The sequence below is a fragment of the Ranitomeya variabilis genome, chromosome 4 (genome assembly GCF_051348905.1).
Source record: "Ranitomeya variabilis isolate aRanVar5 chromosome 4, aRanVar5.hap1, whole genome shotgun sequence".
Classification (NCBI taxonomy): Eukaryota; Metazoa; Chordata; class Amphibia; order Anura; family Dendrobatidae; genus Ranitomeya; species Ranitomeya variabilis.
In genome coordinates this window covers 397,431,210-397,448,486 of record NC_135235.1, presented here as the reverse complement: position 1 = coordinate 397,448,486, position 17,277 = coordinate 397,431,210, and positions in this window count along the sequence as shown.

The window sequence follows — 17,277 nt, the reverse complement described above, 5'->3', positions numbered from 1 at the left end:
GAGAAACGCTGCAGATAGGGAGGAGGAAGAGTGTGTGGGCGGAGACTATGTGTATTCAAAGAAGATGTGCGTGTCTGTGTGCAGGTGTTTGTGTGTATCTGTGTGTATCTGTGTGTGTGGGGGGTGTGGGGCTGTGTGTGTGTGTGCGTGTGTGTGTGGGGCTGTGTGTGTGTGTGCGTTTGTGCATGAGCGTGTGTGTGTGGGGCTGTGTGTGTGTGTAGACAGGCATCATCCGATGGGACTACTAGTCCCATCCGGCTATGCCTGCTACAGTGACAGCTAACACAGTAGCCGGATGATGGGACTACTACTGTCCCTACTACTGTGCACTACTGTCCCATCGTTCGGCTACTGTGTAAAAAAACACATACACACATATAAACATACAGTACATACAGTACATACAACATACAGTATATACTCATCATACACCTAGTCCCCAAAGCACTCAATCACCTGTAAAAAAATAAAAATAATAAACCAACAGTATACTCCCTGATCCAATGTAATCCATATTTAGTAACGAGTGTCTCACAACGATTCCCTGTGGAGAGTAGTCACATTGGCAGATGTGACCGCTCTCCAGGGGCTCCAGTGATACAATGATATCAGTTAATCCCCCGCACTGCATCATTCCACCGAGTTCAGCAGAGTTCATACTGTCACTTGTGGCACCACTACATGGGAAAATTCTCATGCAGCAATGCTTTAAAGTGAGAGACTGAACTCATTGAACCCTCAGTGGTAACACGGCAAGAGCCATTGTCTCCTGTCAGTGTCACTGGAGGCCTATAGAGCAGTCACATCTCCTAATGTGACAGCTCTATAGGGGAGATCATCCTCAGACACTCATTATTAAATGGACTGCATTGGATCTGGGAGTATTTGTGTTGGATTATTATTTTTTCTTTTTAGAGGAGATCGAGGGCGTCGCAGGAATTAGGCATAACAATAAGGATGGCAAAATTGTGTTGTGTTTTATTTCATTAAAATACTTTATTCTGGCTCTGTCTTTATTTAACCCTCTAACATCTATAGGATTAGTAATGGATATGTGTCTTTTTGACACCTCTCCATTAGGGTTGAGCGAAACGGGTCGATCATTTTCAAAAGTCGCCGACTTTTGGCTAAGTCGGCGTCTCATGAAACCCGATCCGACCCCTGTGCTTGTCGGCCATGCGGTACGCGACTTTCGCGCCAAAGTCGCGTTTCAATGACGCGAAAAGCGCCATTTCTCAGCCAATGAAGGTGAACGCAGAGTGTGGGCAGCGTGATGACATAGATCCTGGTCCCCACCATCTTAGAGAAGGGCATTGCAGTGATTGGCTTGCTGTCTGCGGCGTCACAGGGGCTATAAAGGGGCGTTCCCGCCGACCGCCATCTTACTGCTGCTGATCTGAGCTTAGGGACAGGTTGCTGCCGCTTCATCAGAAGCAGGGAGAGCGTTAGGCAGGGTCCACTAACCACCAAACCGCTTGTGCTGCAGCGATTTCCACTGTCCAACACCACCTTCGGTGTGCAGGGACTGTGGAAGCTATTTATTTATTTTTTTCCCCTCAGCGCTGTAGCTCATTGGGCTGCCCTAGAAGGCTCCGTGATAGCTGTATTGCTGTGTGTACGCCACTGTGGAAACCAACTGCTTTTTTCAAAGCACATATCCTCTTGTTCCTTCCTTTCTGCACAGCTATCTTTTTTGTTTGTCCACACTTTTTATTTAATTTGTGCATCAGTCCACTCCTATTGCTGCCTGCCATACCTGGCTTACATTACTGCAGGGAGATAGTAATTGTAGGACAGTTTTTTTTTTTTTTTTGTTTTTTTTTTGTGGGAGATTAAGATTGGCATTTCTGCTACAGTGCCATCCCTGTGTGTGCCATCTCTCACTGAGTGGGCCATAGAAAGCCTATTTATTTTTTCCGTGATTTGTGTTCTAAAATCTACCTCAACACAGAAACACTACATCAATCAGTGGGAGAAAAATATTGGCCTCAGTCAGGGCTTGTGTGCCACTGCTGTGTGTGCGCTATCTCTCATTCAGTGGGCTATAGCAAGCCTATATTTTTTTTTTTTTTTTTTTTTTAATATTATTTGGTTTCAAAAGTCTCCCTGAAAAAAAAAAAAAACCTAAAAAAACAGTGGGAGAGTAATATTGCCCTTTCAGCTTGTGTGCCAGTCTTGACTCCTGGGTGTGCCACCTCTCTCCCTTTCATTCAGTGGGCCATAGAAAGCCTATTTTTTTTTTTTTTAATATTATTTGGTTTCTAATTCTCCCTGAAAAAAAAAAAAAAACCTAAAAAAACAGTGGGAGAGTAATATTGCCCTTTCAGCTTGTGTGCCAGTCTTGACTCCTGGGTGTGCCACCTCTCTCCCTCTCATTCAGTGGGCCATAGAAAGCCTATTTATTTTTTTTTTAAAATATTATTGGGTTTCTAAAGTCTCCCTGAAAAAACAAAAAATACATAAAAAAACAGTGGGAGAGTAATATTGCCCTTTCAGCTTGTGTGCCAGTCTTGACTCCTGGGTGTGCCACCTCTCTCCCTTTCATTCAGTGGGCCATAGAAAGCCTATTTTTTTTTTTTTTTTAATATTATTTGGTTTCTAATTCTCCCTGAAAAAAAAAAAAAAACCTAAAAAAACAGTGGGAGAGTAATATTGCCCTTTCAGCTTGTGTGCCAGTCTTGACTCCTGGGTGTGCCACCTCTCTCCCTCTCATTCAGTGGGCCATAGAAAGCCTATTTATTTTTTTTTTAAAATATTATTGGGTTTCTAAAGTCTCCCTGAAAAAACAAAAAATACATAAAAAAACAGTGGGAGAGTAATATTGCCCTTTCAGCTTGTGTGCCAGTCTTGACTCCTGGGTGTGCCACCTCTCTCCCTTTCATTCAGTGGGCCATAGAAAGCCTATTTTTTTTTTTTTTTTAATATTATTTGGTTTCTAATTCTCCCTGAAAAAAAAAAAAATACATAAAAAAACAGTGGGAGAGTAATATTGCCCTTTCAGCTTGTGTGCCAGTCTTGACTCCTGGGTGTGCCACCTCTCTCCCTTTCATTCAGTGGGCCATAGAAAGCCTATTTATTTTTTCCGTGATTTGTGTTCTAAATTCTACCTCAACACAAAAACACTACATCAATCAGTGGGAGAAAAATATTGGCCTCAGTCAGGGCTTGTGTGCCACTGCTGTGTGTGCTATCTCTCATTCAGTGGGCTATAGCAAGCCTATTTTTTTTTTTTTTTTTTTTTTTTTAATATTATTTGGTTTCTAAAGTCTCCCTGAAAAAAAAAAAAAGCCTAAAAAAACAGTGGGAGAGTAATATTGCCCTTTCAGCTTGTGTGCCAGTCTTGACTCCTGGGTGTGCCACCTCTCTCCCTCTCATTCAGTGGGCCATAGAAAGCCTATTTATTTTATTTTTTAAATATTATTGGGTTTCTAAAGTCTCCCTGAAAAAACAAAAAATACATAAAAAAACAGTGGGAGAGTAATATTGCCCTTTCAGCTTGTGTGCCAGTCTTGACTCCTGGGTGTGCCACCTCTCTCCCTTTCATTCAGTGGGCCATAGAAAGCCTATTTTTTTTTTTTTTAATATTATTTGGTTTCTAATTCTCCCTGAAAAAAAAAAAAAAACCTAAAAAAACAGTGGGAGAGTAATATTGCCCTTTCAGCTTGTGTGCCAGTCTTGACTCCTGGGTGTGCCACCTCTCTCCCTCTCATTCAGTGGGCCATAGAAAGCCTATTTATTTTATTTTTTAAATATTATTGGGTTTCTAAAGTCTCCCTGAAAAAACAAAAAATACATAAAAAAACAGTGGGAGAGTAATATTGCCCTTTCAGCTTGTGTGCCAGTCTTGACTCCTGGGTGTGCCACCTCTCTCCCTCTCATTCAGTGGGCCATAGAAAGCCTTTTTTTTTTTTGGTTTTTTTAATATTATTTGGTTTCTAAAGTCTCCCTGAAAAAAACAAAAAAAACATAAAAAACAGTGGGAGAGTAATATTGCCCTTTCAGCTTGTGCGCCAGTCTTGACTCCTGGTTGTGCCACCTCTCTCTCTCTAATTGTGGGCCATAGAAAGCCTTTTTTTTTTTTTTTTTTAATATTATTTGGTTTCTAAAGTCTCCCTGAGAAAAAAAAATAAATAAATTAGGTGGGAGATTAATATTGACATTAGTGCTTGAGTGACAGTCCTGCGTGTGTGTCATCTCTGTGATTTTGTGCCACAGAAAACAGAGTGTGTAACATTGTGCCTGATTTTCCTTGTGGTCTCACCAACCTGTTAAGGGATATTGAAATCATACTGAAGTTATAGCTCACCGTGTAAGTTGTTTGATAGCAACAAATAAAGTTACTTTGGTTAAGATTTTAAAACAATGAGGAAGTCTGGTGCAAGAGGTCGTCGTGGGCGTTCATTGTCAGCTGGTAATGATGGTAGTGGTAGTGGAGCATCAGGTGGTCGTGGGGATAAAAATATTCCACCTAAGTCTGGAGCTGTGGAGCCAGTTTCGTCGTCAGGCTACACAAGGCCTCGAACGCTCTCTTTTCTGGGAGTAGGAAAACCGCTTTTAAAGGCGGAGCAGCAACAGCAAGTTTTGGCTTACATTGCAGACTCAGCCTCTAGCTCTTTTGCCTCCTCTTCCGAAACTGGTAAATGTAAAAGCAGCGCGTCGCTTGTGGATGTTCACGGTCAGGGACAAGTCGCTTCCTTGTCCTCCTCAGCAAAAACTACAACAAGAGAGAAGGATGCAGCAGGCGACACAACGGGTCACTCCATGGAGCTCTTTACACATACCGTCCCTGGCTTAGAAAGTGAAACATTTAACAGGCCATGCCCATTACAAGTATATTCTGACATGGAGTGCACTGATGCACAGCCACAGCCAGAGTACTATGCTGCTCCTTTGACTCAGACCACCACATTGCCCTCTCAGGGTACAGATCCACAATCAGACCCTGATGAGACTATGTTGCCCCGCCACGAACGCTATACCACCGACCGACACAGTGACACAGACGAAGTTGCACACGAGCTCGAAGAGGAGGTAATAGATGACCCAGTTATTGACCCCGATTGGCAGCCATTGGGGGAACAGGGTGCAGGCGGCAGTAGTTCAGAAGCGGAGGTGGAGGAGGGGCCGCAGCAGGCATCAACATCGCAACAGGTTCCATCTGCCGGGCCCGTATCTGGACCAAAACGCGTGTCAAAGCCAAAACCTGTTGGAGCACAGCGTTGCCATCCGGTTAAAGCTCAGTCTGCAATCCCTGAAAAGGGATCAGAGTCTAGGAAGAGTGCAGTCTGGCATTTTTTTAAACAACATCCAACTGATCAGCGCAAAGTCATCTGTCAAAAATGTTCAACTAGCTTAAGCAGAGGTCAGAATCTGAAAAGTCTAAATACTAGTTGCATGCATAGACACTTAACCACCATGCATTCTCAAGCCTGGACTAACTACCAAACGTCCCTCAAGGTTGTAGCACCCTCGGCCAATGAAGCTAGTCAGCAACGCAACATCCCTTCCGTCACTGTAAGGCCACCATTTTCCGCACCACCGGCAGTATCTGTGCAGGTTTCTTTGCCAGCCAAAAGCAGTCAGGGTCAGGGAATCACCAGTTTTGTAGGAGGAAATATTGCATGTAGGGCACCGGCGGAAACAATACCGTCTCCAACCGTCTCTCAGTCTGCCATGTCCACCGGCACACCCGAAAGTTCCACGATCTACAGCTCTCCAGTCCAGCTCACCCTACATGAGACTCTGGTTAGAAAAAGGAAGTACTTATCCTCGCATCCGCGTACACAGGGTTTTAACGCCCACATAGCTAGACTAATCTCGTTAGAGATGATGCCCTACCGGTTAGTTGAAAGCGAAGCTTTCAAAGCCCTGATGGAGTACGCTGAACCACGATACGAGCTACCCAGTCGACACTTTTTTTCCAGAAAAGCCATCCCAGCCCTGCACCAGCATGTTAAACAGCGCATCGTCCATGCACTCAGGCAATCTGTGAGTACAAAGGTGCACCTGACTACAGATGCATGGACCAGTAGGCATGGCCAGGGACGTTATGTGTCCATCACGGCACACTGGGTGAATGTGGTGGATGCAGGGTCCACAGGCGACATCAATTTAGGGACAGTTGTGCCTAGCCCACGGTCTAGGAAACAGTTGGCTGTAGGCGTTCGCACCCCCTCCTCCTCCTCCTCGTCCTCCTGCAGAAGCTACAGCTCTTCCACAGAACGCAGTCGGCCAACCACTCCATCGGCAGATGACACTGTTGCACACCAGTTGTCCCATTATGGGCCAGCTACTGCCAAGCGTCAGCAGGCTGTATTGGCTATGAAGTGTTTGGGCGACAACAGACACACCGCGGAAGTTCTGTCCGAGTTCTTGCAACAAGAAACGCAGTCGTGGCTGGGCACAGTAGATCTTGAGGCAGGCAAGGTAGTGAGTGATAACGGAAGGAATTTCATGGCTGCCATCTCCCTTTCCCAACTGAAACACATTCCTTGCCTGGCTCACACCTTAAACCTGGTGGTGCAGTGCTTATTGAAAACTTATCCTGGGTTCTCCGACCTGCTCCTCAAAGTGCGTGCACTTTGCTCACATATCCGACGTTCGCCTGTACACGCCAGCCGTATGCAGACCTATCAGCGGTCTTTGAACCTTCCCCAGCATCGCCTAATCATAGACGTTGCAACAAGGTGGAACTCAACACTGCACATGCTTCAGAGACTGTGCGAACAGAGGCGTGCTGTTATTTATTTGTGGGAGGATACACGGGCAGGCAGTAGGATGGCAGACATGGAGTTGTCAGGTGTGCAGTGGTCGAAGATACAAGACATGTGTCAAGTCCTTCAGTGTTTTGAGGAATGCACACGGCTGGTTAGTGCAGACAACGCCGTAATAAGCATGAGCATCCCCCTAATGCGTCTGCTGATGCAAAGTTTGACGCACATAAAGGAGCAGGCGTCTGCACCAGAGGAAGAGGGAAGCCTTGATGACAGTCAGCCATTGTCTGGTCAGGGCAGTGTACAGGACGAGGTAGCGGGCGAAGAGGAGGTGGAGGACGAGGAGGATGATGGGGATGAGTATATTTTTAATGCGGAAACTTTCACGGGGGCACAGGAAATTGGTTGCGTGTCACGGCCGGGTTCTGGTTTTTTGAGGGACACAAGTGACGTAGATTTGCCTGCAACTGCCCCTCAACCAATCACAACCGGAGATTTGACAAGTGGAACTTTGGCCCACATGGCGGATTATGCCTTACGTATCCTACAAAGGGACACACGCATTACGAAAATGATGAACGATGACGATTACTGGTTGGCCTGCCTCCTTGATCCACGCTATAAAGGCAAATTGCAAAATATTATGCCACATGAGAACTTGGAACTAATATTAGCAACCAAACAATCAACTCTTGTTGACCGTTTGCTTCAGGCATTCCCAGCACACAGCGCACGTGATCGTTCTCACACGAGCTCCAGGGGGCAGCAGACTAGGAGTGTTAGGGGTGCACACATCAGAAGTTGCGTTGGACAGAGGGGTTTTCTGACCAGGTTGTGGAGTGATTTTGCTATGACCGCAGACAGGACAGGTACTGCTGCATCAATTGAAAGTGACAGGAGACAACATTTGTCCAGTATGGTTACTAACTATTTTTCATCCCTTATCGATGTTCTCCCTCAACCGTCATTCCCATTTGATTACTGGGCCTCCAAATTAGACACCTGGCCAGAATTGGCAGAATATGCATTGCAGGAGCTTGCTTGCCCGGCAGCAAGTGTCCTATCAGAAAGAGTATTCAGTGCTGCAGGTTCAATATTAACCGAAAAAAGGACTCGTCTGGCTACCCAAAATGTTGACGATCTAACATTCATTAAAATGAACCACAACTGGATTTCGAAATCTTTTGCCCCACCTTGCCCGGCCGACACCTAGCTTTCCTATGAAAAGCTCTTGCCTGTGAATTACTTTTCTAATGTCTAATTTGCTGCAGCTGATTGTACAGCATACGACATGTTTACACCTCCCTAAATGGCAAAACTCCCCACACGGGGCCGTGGTATCGCGACTTGGCGCAAGCACCCGTGAGACTGCTGTTTGTCTGAAGAGGTGGGTGTGCTCGCTTTTGGTTGACGGCATTGCTACTGGGTCCCTCATAGTACAATGTAGTGTCTCTGGCGGTGGTGGTGCGCACCCAACGTCAGACACACCGTTGTAACATGAGGGGCCCTGGGGCGGTCCCGCCGGCCTCAAGAGAGTTCCCCCCTACCCCAGCTCAAAATGTGCTCTACCACGTGCAAAATTATGTCGCACAGCTCCACCAATCTTTAGTCTATTCGCTGACATCATTCAATGTCTGGCACTGACAATACAAATTTGTAGACATCTATGATGCAACTTAAAGTAGTCTGTGTCTGTGTCCTATATTGGCACCATTAAATAGTTACTGCCAAATTACTATGTCAGAAACTCAGTAGATGAGCCCACCCCTGTACCTAAGTATGCCACCTTTTTTTTTTGTTTTGGTTGTTTTGCGAGACATTAACATCTATTTATATTTTGGGAGTACTGGGACAGACACTCCTTGCACTACTCCTCCACTCACCACCAAGCTGCCTGTGTATCCATGTAACCGCTGTAAAACTGCCATGAGCCTATTGTTTGTTATTTTAGGCCTTTGATAGCCTGTCTGCGGTCCCTACTTTAAATACTCCTCCACTGACCACCAAGCTGCCTGCCCGTGTATCCATGTAACCGCTGTGAAACTGCCATGAGCCTATTGTTTGTTATGTTAGGCCTTTGATAGCCTGTCTGCGGTCCCTACTTTAAATACTCCTCCACTGACCAGACCACTGCTGCCCGTGTACCCCTGGAACCAATTATAAAGTGCCTACAGCCAGCCCATTTTCTTATGTTAGGCCTTTGAAGCCTGTCTGCGGTCCCTACTTTAAATACTCCTCCACTGACCAGACCACTGCTGCCCGTGTACCCCTGGAACCAATTATAAAGTGCCTACAGCCAGCCCATTTTCTTATGTTAGGCCTTTGAAGCCTGTCTGCGGTCCCTACTTTAAATACTCCTCCACTGACCAGACCACTGCTGCCCGTGTACCCCTGGAACCAATTATAAAGTGCCTACAGCCAGCCCATTTTCTTATGTTAGGCCTTTGAAGCCTGTCTGCGGTCCCTACTTTAAATACTCCTCCACTCACCACCAAGCTGCCTTTGTATCCATGTAACCGCTGTAAAACTGCCATGAGCCTATTGTTTGTTATTTTAGGCCTTTGATAGCCTGTCTGCGGTCCCTACTTTAAATACTCCTCCACTCACCACCAAGCTGCCTGTGTATCCATGTAACCGCTGTAAAACTGCCATGAGCCTATTGTTTGTTATTTTAGGCCTTTGAAGCCTGTCTGCGGTCCCTACTTTAAATACTCCTCCACTCACCACCACCAAGCTGCCTGCCCGTGTATCCATGTAACCGCTGTGAAACTGCCATGAGCCTATTGTTTGTTATGTTAGGCCTTTGATAGCCTGTCTGCGGTCCCTACTTTAAATACTCCTCCACTGACCAGACCACTGCTGCCCGTGTACCCCTGGAACCAATTATAAAGTGCCTACAGCCAGCCCATTTTCTTATGTTAGGCCTTTGAAGCCTGTCTGCGGTCCCTACTTTAAATACTCCTCCACTGACCAGACCACTGCTGCCCGTGTACCCCTGGAACCAATTATAAAGTGCCTACAGCCAGCCCATTTTCTTATGTTAGGCCTTTGAAGCCTGTCTGCGGTCCCTACTTTAAATACTCCTCCACTCACCACCAAGCTGCCTTTGTATCCATGTAACCGCTGTAAAACTGCCATGAGCCTATTGTTTGTTATTTTAGGCCTTTGATAGCCTGTCTGCGGTCCCTACTTTAAATACTCCTCCACTCACCACCAAGCTGCCTGTGTATCCATGTAACCGCTGTAAAACTGCCATGAGCCTATTGTTTGTTATTTTAGGCCTTTGAAGCCTGTCTGCGGTCCCTACTTTAAATACTCCTCCACTCACCACCAAGCTGCCTTTGTATCCATGTAACCGCTGTAAAACTGCCATGAGCCTATTGTTTGTTATGTTAGGCCTTTGATAGCCTGTCTGCGGTCCCTACTTTAAATACTCCTCCACTGACCAGACCACTGCTGCCCGTGTACCCCTGGAACCAATTATAAAGTGCCTACAGCCAGCCCATTTTCTTATGTTAGGCCTTTGAAGCCTGTCTGCGGTCCCTACTTTAAATACTCCTCCACTGACCAGACCACTGCTGCCCGTGTACCCCTGGAACCAATTATAAAGTGCCTACAGCCAGCCCATTTTCTTATGTTAGGCCTTTGAAGCCTGTCTGCGGTCCCTACTTTAAATACTCCTCCACTCACCACCAAGCTGCCTTTGTATCCATGTAACCGCTGTAAAACTGCCATGAGCCTATTGTTTGTTATTTTAGGCCTTTGATAGCCTGTCTGCGGTCCCTACTTTAAATACTCCTCCACTCACCACCACCAAGCTGCCTGCCCGTGTATCCATGTAACCGCTGTGAAACTGCCATGAGCCTATTGTTTGTTATGTTAGGCCTTTGATAGCCTGTCTGCGGTCCCTACTTTAAATACTCCTCCACTGACCAGACCACTGCTGCCCGTGTACCCCTGGAACCAATTATAAAGTGCCTACAGCCAGCCCATTTTCTTATGTTAGGCCTTTGAAGCCTGTCTGCGGTCCCTACTTTAAATACTCCTCCACTCACCACCAAGCTGCCTGCCCGTGTATCCATGTAACCGCTGTAAAACTGCCATGAGCCTATTGTTTGTTATTTTAGGCCTTTGATAGCCTGTCTGCGGCCCCTACTTGCAATACTCCTCCACTGACCACAATGCTGCCTGGAGTGCCTGCCTGTGTATCCATGTAACCGATGTAAAACTGCCATGACTGCCTACTGTTTGTTATTTTAGGCCTTTGATAGCCTGTCTGCAGCCCCTACTTGCAATACTCCTCCACTGACCACACCAATGCTGCCCGTGTACCCCTGGAACCTATTTAAAAGTTCATAGAGCCTAGTTATATATTTTATTTACTATTAATAAGGCCATGATGGACTACGCTGTACCACGCTACAAGCTAACCAGTCGACACTTCTTTTGCGAGAAAAGCCATCCCAACCCTCCACCAGCATGTAGAAGACCGCATTGTCCATGCACTCTGGCAATCTGTGAGTACAAAGGTGCACCTGACAACAGACGCATGGACCTGTAGGCATGGCCACGGAAGATTACGTGTCCATTACGGCGCAATGGGTTAATGTGGTGGATGCATGGTCCACAGGGGACAGCCTACTAAGTCTGTCTGCAGTCCCTAATTCAAATTGTCCTCCACTGTCTAAATCGGAACTTCCACCTTCTGGCTTTCGGCCTATAGTATCAGAAATTAAACTGCATTTGGCCTTCAACTTTGGTTAGGGCCTACTAACGGCTTCTGCCCCTCCCTGGTGTTGCCCTCAACTAAATAAAGCTGAGCTTCAACCTTCTGCTCCAAATTACCATTTTGAAAAATGCAATAGGCTTTTCAGGCCTACTAAAGGTGTCTGTCTGTGTGCCCCTCCCTGGTGTTGTCCTCAACTAAATAAAGCTGAGCTTCAACCTTCCGGCTCTCATTATGTGGTTTTAAAAAAAAAAATGGTGGTTAGGGCCTACTAACGGCTTCTGCCCCTCCCTGGTGTTGTCCTCAACTAAATAAAGCTGAGCTTCAACCTTCCGGCTCTCATTATGTGGTTTTAAAAAAAAAAATGGTGGTTAGGGCCTACTAACGGCTTCTGCCCCTCCCTGGTGTTGCCCTCAACTAAATAAAGCTGAGCTTCAACCTTCTGCTCCAAATTACCATTTTGAAAAATGCAATAGGCTTTTCCGGCCTACTAAAGGTGTCTGTCTGTGTGCCCCTCCCTGGTGTTGTCCTCAACTAAATAAAGCTGAGCTTCAACCTTCCGGCTCTCATTATGTGGTTTTAAAAAAAAAAATGGTGGTTAGGGCCTACTAACGGCTTCTGCCCCTCCCTGGTGTTGTCCTCAACTAAATAAAGCTGAGCTTCAACCTTCCGGCTCTCATTATGTGGTTTTAAAAAAAAAAATGGTGGTTAGGGCCTACTAACAGCTTCTGCCCCTCCCTGGTGTTGCCCTCAACTAAATAAAGCTGAGCTTCAACCTTCCGGCTCTCATTATGTGGTTTTAAAAAAAAAATGGTGGTTAGGGCCTACTAACGGCTTCTGCCCCTCCCTGGTGTTGTCCTCAACTAAATAAAGCTGAGCTTCAACCTTCCGGCTCTCATTATGTGGTTTTAAAAAAAAAAATGGTGGTTAGGGCCTACTAACAGCTTCTGCCCCTCCCTGGTGTTGCCCTCAACTAAATAAAGCTGAGCTTCAACCTTCCGGCTCTCATTATGTGGTTTTAAAAAAAAAAATGGTGGTTAGGGCCTACTAACGGCTTCTGCCCCTCCCTGGTGTTGTCCTCAACTAAATAAAGCTGAGCTTCAACCTTCCGGCTCTCATTATGTGGTTTAAAAAAAAAAAATGGTGGTTAGGGCCTACTAACGGCTTCTGCCCCTCCCTGGTGTTGTCCTCAACTAAATAAAGCTGAGCTTCAACCTTCCGGCTCTCATTATGTGGTTTTAAAAAAAAAATGGTGGTTAGGGCCTACTAACGGCTTCTGCCCCTCCCTGGTGTTGTCCTCAACTAAATAAAGCTGAGCTTCAACCTTCTGCTCCAAATTACCATTTTGAAAAATGCAATAGGCTTTTCAGGCCTACAAAAGGTGTCTGTCTGTGTGCCCCTCCCTGGTGTTGTCCTCAACTAAATAAAGCTGAGCTTCAACCTTCTGCTCCAAATTACCATTTTGAAAAATGCAATAGGCTTTTCAGGCCTACAAAAGGTGTCTGTCTGTGTGCCCCTCCCTGGTGTTGTCCTCAACTAAATAAAGCTGAGCTTCAACCTTCTGCTCCAAATTACCATTTTGAAAAATGCAATAGGCTTTTCAGGCCTACAAAAGGTGTCTGTCTGTGTGCCCCTCCCTGGTGTTGTCCTCAACTAAATAAAGCTGAGCTTCAACCTTCCGGCTCTCATTATGTGGTTTTAAAAAAAAAAATGGTGGTTAGGGCCTACTAACGGCTTCTGCCCCTCCCTGGTGTTGTCCTCAACTAAATAAAGCTGAGCTTCAACCTTCCGGCTCTCATTATGTGGTTTTAAAAAAAAAAATGGTGGTTAGGGCCTACTAACAGCTTCTGCCCCTCCCTGGTGTTGCCCTCAACTAAATAAAGCTGAGCTTCAACCTTCCGGCTCTCATTATGTGGTTTTAAAAAAAAAAATGGTGGTTAGGGCCTACTAACGGCTTCTGCCCCTCCCTGGTGTTGTCCTCAACTAAATAAAGCTGAGCTTCAACCTTCCGGCTCTCATTATGTGGTTTAAAAAAAAAAAATGGTGGTTAGGGCCTACTAACGGCTTCTGCCCCTCCCTGGTGTTGTCCTCAACTAAATAAAGCTGAGCTTCAACCTTCCGGCTCTCATTATGTGGTTTTAAAAAAAAAATGGTGGTTAGGGCCTACTAACGGCTTCTGCCCCTCCCTGGTGTTGTCCTCAACTAAATAAAGCTGAGCTTCAACCTTCTGCTCCAAATTACCATTTTGAAAAATGCAATAGGCTTTTCAGGCCTACAAAAGGTGTCTGTCTGTGTGCCCCTCCCTGGTGTTGTCCTCAACTAAATAAAGCTGAGCTTCAACCTTCTGCTCCAAATTACCATTTTGAAAAATGCAATAGGCTTTTCAGGCCTACAAAAGGTGTCTGTCTGTGTGCCCCTCCCTGGTGTTGTCCTCAACTAAATAAAGCTGAGCTTCAACCTTCCGGCTCTCATTATGTGGTTTTAAAAAAAAAAATGGTGGTTAGGGCCTACTAACGGCTTCTGCCCCTCCCTGGTGTTGTCCTCAACTAAATAAAGCTGAGCTTCAACCTTCCGGCTCTCATTATGTGGTTTTAAAAAAACAAATGGTGGTTAGGGCCTACTAACGGCTTCTGCCCCTCCCTGGTGTTGCCCTCAACTAAATAAAGCTGAGCTTCAACCTTCTGCTCCAAATTACCATTTTGAAAAATGCAATAGGCTTTTCAGGCCTACAAAAGGTGTCTGTCTGTGTGCCCCTCCCTGGTGTTGTCCTCAACTAAATAAAGCTGAGCTTCAACCTTCTGCTCCAAATTACCATTTTGAAAAATGCAATAGGCTTTTCAGGCCTACAAAAGGTGTCTGTCTGTGTGCCCCTCCCTGGTGTTGTCCTCAACTAAATAAAGCTGAGCTTCAACCTTCCGGCTCTCATTATGTGGTTTTAAAAAAAAAAATGGTGGTTAGGGCCTACTAACGGCTTCTGCCCCTCCCTGGTGTTGTCCTCAACTAAATAAAGCTGAGCTTCAACCTTCCGGCTCTCATTATGTGGTTTTAAAAAAAAAAATGGTGGTTAGGGCCTACTAACAGCTTCTGCCCCTCCCTGGTGTTGCCCTCAACTAAATAAAGCTGAGCTTCAACCTTCCGGCTCTCATTATGTGGTTTTAAAAAAAAAAATGGTGGTTAGGGCCTACTAACGGCTTCTGCCCCTCCCTGGTGTTGTCCTCAACTAAATAAAGCTGAGCTTCAACCTTCCGGCTCTCATTATGTGGTTTAAAAAAAAAAAATGGTGGTTAGGGCCTACTAACGGCTTCTGCCCCTCCCTGGTGTTGTCCTCAACTAAATAAAGCTGAGCTTCAACCTTCCGGCTCTCATTATGTGGTTTTAAAAAAAAAATGGTGGTTAGGGCCTACTAACGGCTTCTGCCCCTCCCTGGTGTTGTCCTCAACTAAATAAAGCTGAGCTTCAACCTTCTGCTCCAAATTACCATTTTGAAAAATGCAATAGGCTTTTCAGGCCTACAAAAGGTGTCTGTCTGTGTGCCCCTCCCTGGTGTTGTCCTCAACTAAATAAAGCTGAGCTTCAACCTTCTGCTCCAAATTACCATTTTGAAAAATGCAATAGGCTTTTCAGGCCTACAAAAGGTGTCTGTCTGTGTGCCCCTCCCTGGTGTTGTCCTCAACTAAATAAAGCTGAGCTTCAACCTTCCGGCTCTCATTATGTGGTTTTAAAAAAAAAAATGGTGGTTAGGGCCTACTAACGGCTTCTGCCCCTCCCTGGTGTTGTCCTCAACTAAATAAAGCTGAGCTTCAACCTTCCGGCTCTCATTATGTGGTTTTAAAAAAACAAATGGTGGTTAGGGCCTACTAACGGCTTCTGCCCCTCCCTGGTGTTGCCCTCAACTAAATAAAGCTGAGCTTCAACCTTCTGCTCCAAATTACCATTTTGAAAAATGCAATAGGCTTTTCAGGCCTACAAAAGGTGTCTGTCTGTGTGCCCCTCCCTGGTGTTGTCCTCAACTAAATAAAGCTGAGCTTCAACCTTCCGGCTCTCATTATGTGGTTTTAAAAAAAAAAATGGTGGTTAGGGCCTACTAACGGCTTCTGCCCCTCCCTGGTGTTGTCCTCAACTAAATAAAGCTGAGCTTCAACCTTCCGGCTCTCATTATGTGGTTTTAAAAAAACAAATGGTGGTTAGGGCCTACTAACGGCTTCTGCCCCTCCCTGGTGTTGCCCTCAACTAAATAAAGCTGAGCTTCAACCTTCTGCTCCAAATTACCATTTTGAAAAATGCAATAGGCTTTTCAGGCCTACAAAAGGTGTCTGTCTGTGTGCCCCTCCCTGGTGTTGTCCTCAACTAAATAAAGCTGAGCTTCAACCTTCTGCTCCAAATTACCATTTTGAAAAATGCAATAGGCTTTTCAGGCCTACAAAAGGTGTCTGTCTGTGTGCCCCTCCCTGGTGTTGTCCTCAACTAAATAAAGCTGAGCTTCAACCTTCCGGCTCTCATTATGTGGTTTTAAAAAAAAATGGTGGTTAGGGCCTACTAACGGCTTCTGCCCCTCCCTGGTGTTGTCCTCAACTAAATAAAGCTGAGCTTCAACCTTCCGGCTCTCATTATGTGGTTTTAAAAAAAAAAATGGTGGTTAGGGCCTACTAACAGCTTCTGCCCCTCCCTGGTGTTGCCCTCAACTAAATAAAGCTGAGCTTCAACCTTCCGGCTCTCATTATGTGGTTTTAAAAAAAAAAATGGTGGTTAGGGCCTACTAACGGCTTCTGCCCCTCCCTGGTGTTGTCCTCAACTAAATAAAGCTGAGCTTCAACCTTCCGGCTCTCATTATGTGGTTTAAAAAAAAAAAATGGTGGTTAGGGCCTACTAACGGCTTCTGCCCCTCCCTGGTGTTGTCCTCAACTAAATAAAGCTGAGCTTCAACCTTCCGGCTCTCATTATGTGGTTTTAAAAAAAAAATGGTGGTTAGGGCCTACTAACGGCTTCTGCCCCTCCCTGGTGTTGTCCTCAACTAAATAAAGCTGAGCTTCAACCTTCCGGCTCTCATTAAGTGGTTTTAAAAAAAAAAAAAATGGTGGTTAGGGCCTACTAACGGCTTCTGCCCCTCCCTGGTGTTGCCCTCAACTAAATAAAGCTGAGCTTCAACCTTCTGCTCCAAATTACCATTTTAAAAAATGCAATAGGCTTTTCCGGCCTACTAAAGGTGTCTGCCCCTCCCTGGTGTTGTCCTCAACTGAACAAAGCTGAGCTTCCACATTCTGGCTTTCGCCCTATACTATCAGATATTAAACTGCATTTGGCCTACTAGTGTGGTTAGGCCCTTGAAACAGTGTCTGCTGCTCTTGGGTTTGCTACTCCACTGAACAAAGCAATGCCGCCTGTTTAGTCCTGTTACCAATTTTGAACTGCATGTAGCCTACTTTATTCTTTGGCCCTATATCTGTTTCCTCCTCATCCTGCCCATTGCCCAGCCACTGCTAAATGAGTCTGCTGGTACATTGACCTAGACCACTACATTCCCCTTGTACTCTACACAGCCAGAATCTGTCCCTGCTGAAAGTAAGGTTCCCCTTCCCGCATGTTATACCACCTTACACAGGGACAAAGAGGAAGGTGCAGATGAAAGTGCAGGTTCCTTCATCAGGTGGGGGGGCATACTCGTTGGCGACGTCACTGGCACAGGGCCCCTCAGAGTACGCAAAAGTGTCGCTGCTGGTGGGAGGCGCCCCCGCCATGCAAACACACCGCCGTACTTTGAGGGGCCCTGTGCCAGTGGCAATGCGAACGAGTGGGCCCCCCCCCTGCTTGCTCAGGATCACAGCACTTGCAACTTTTAAA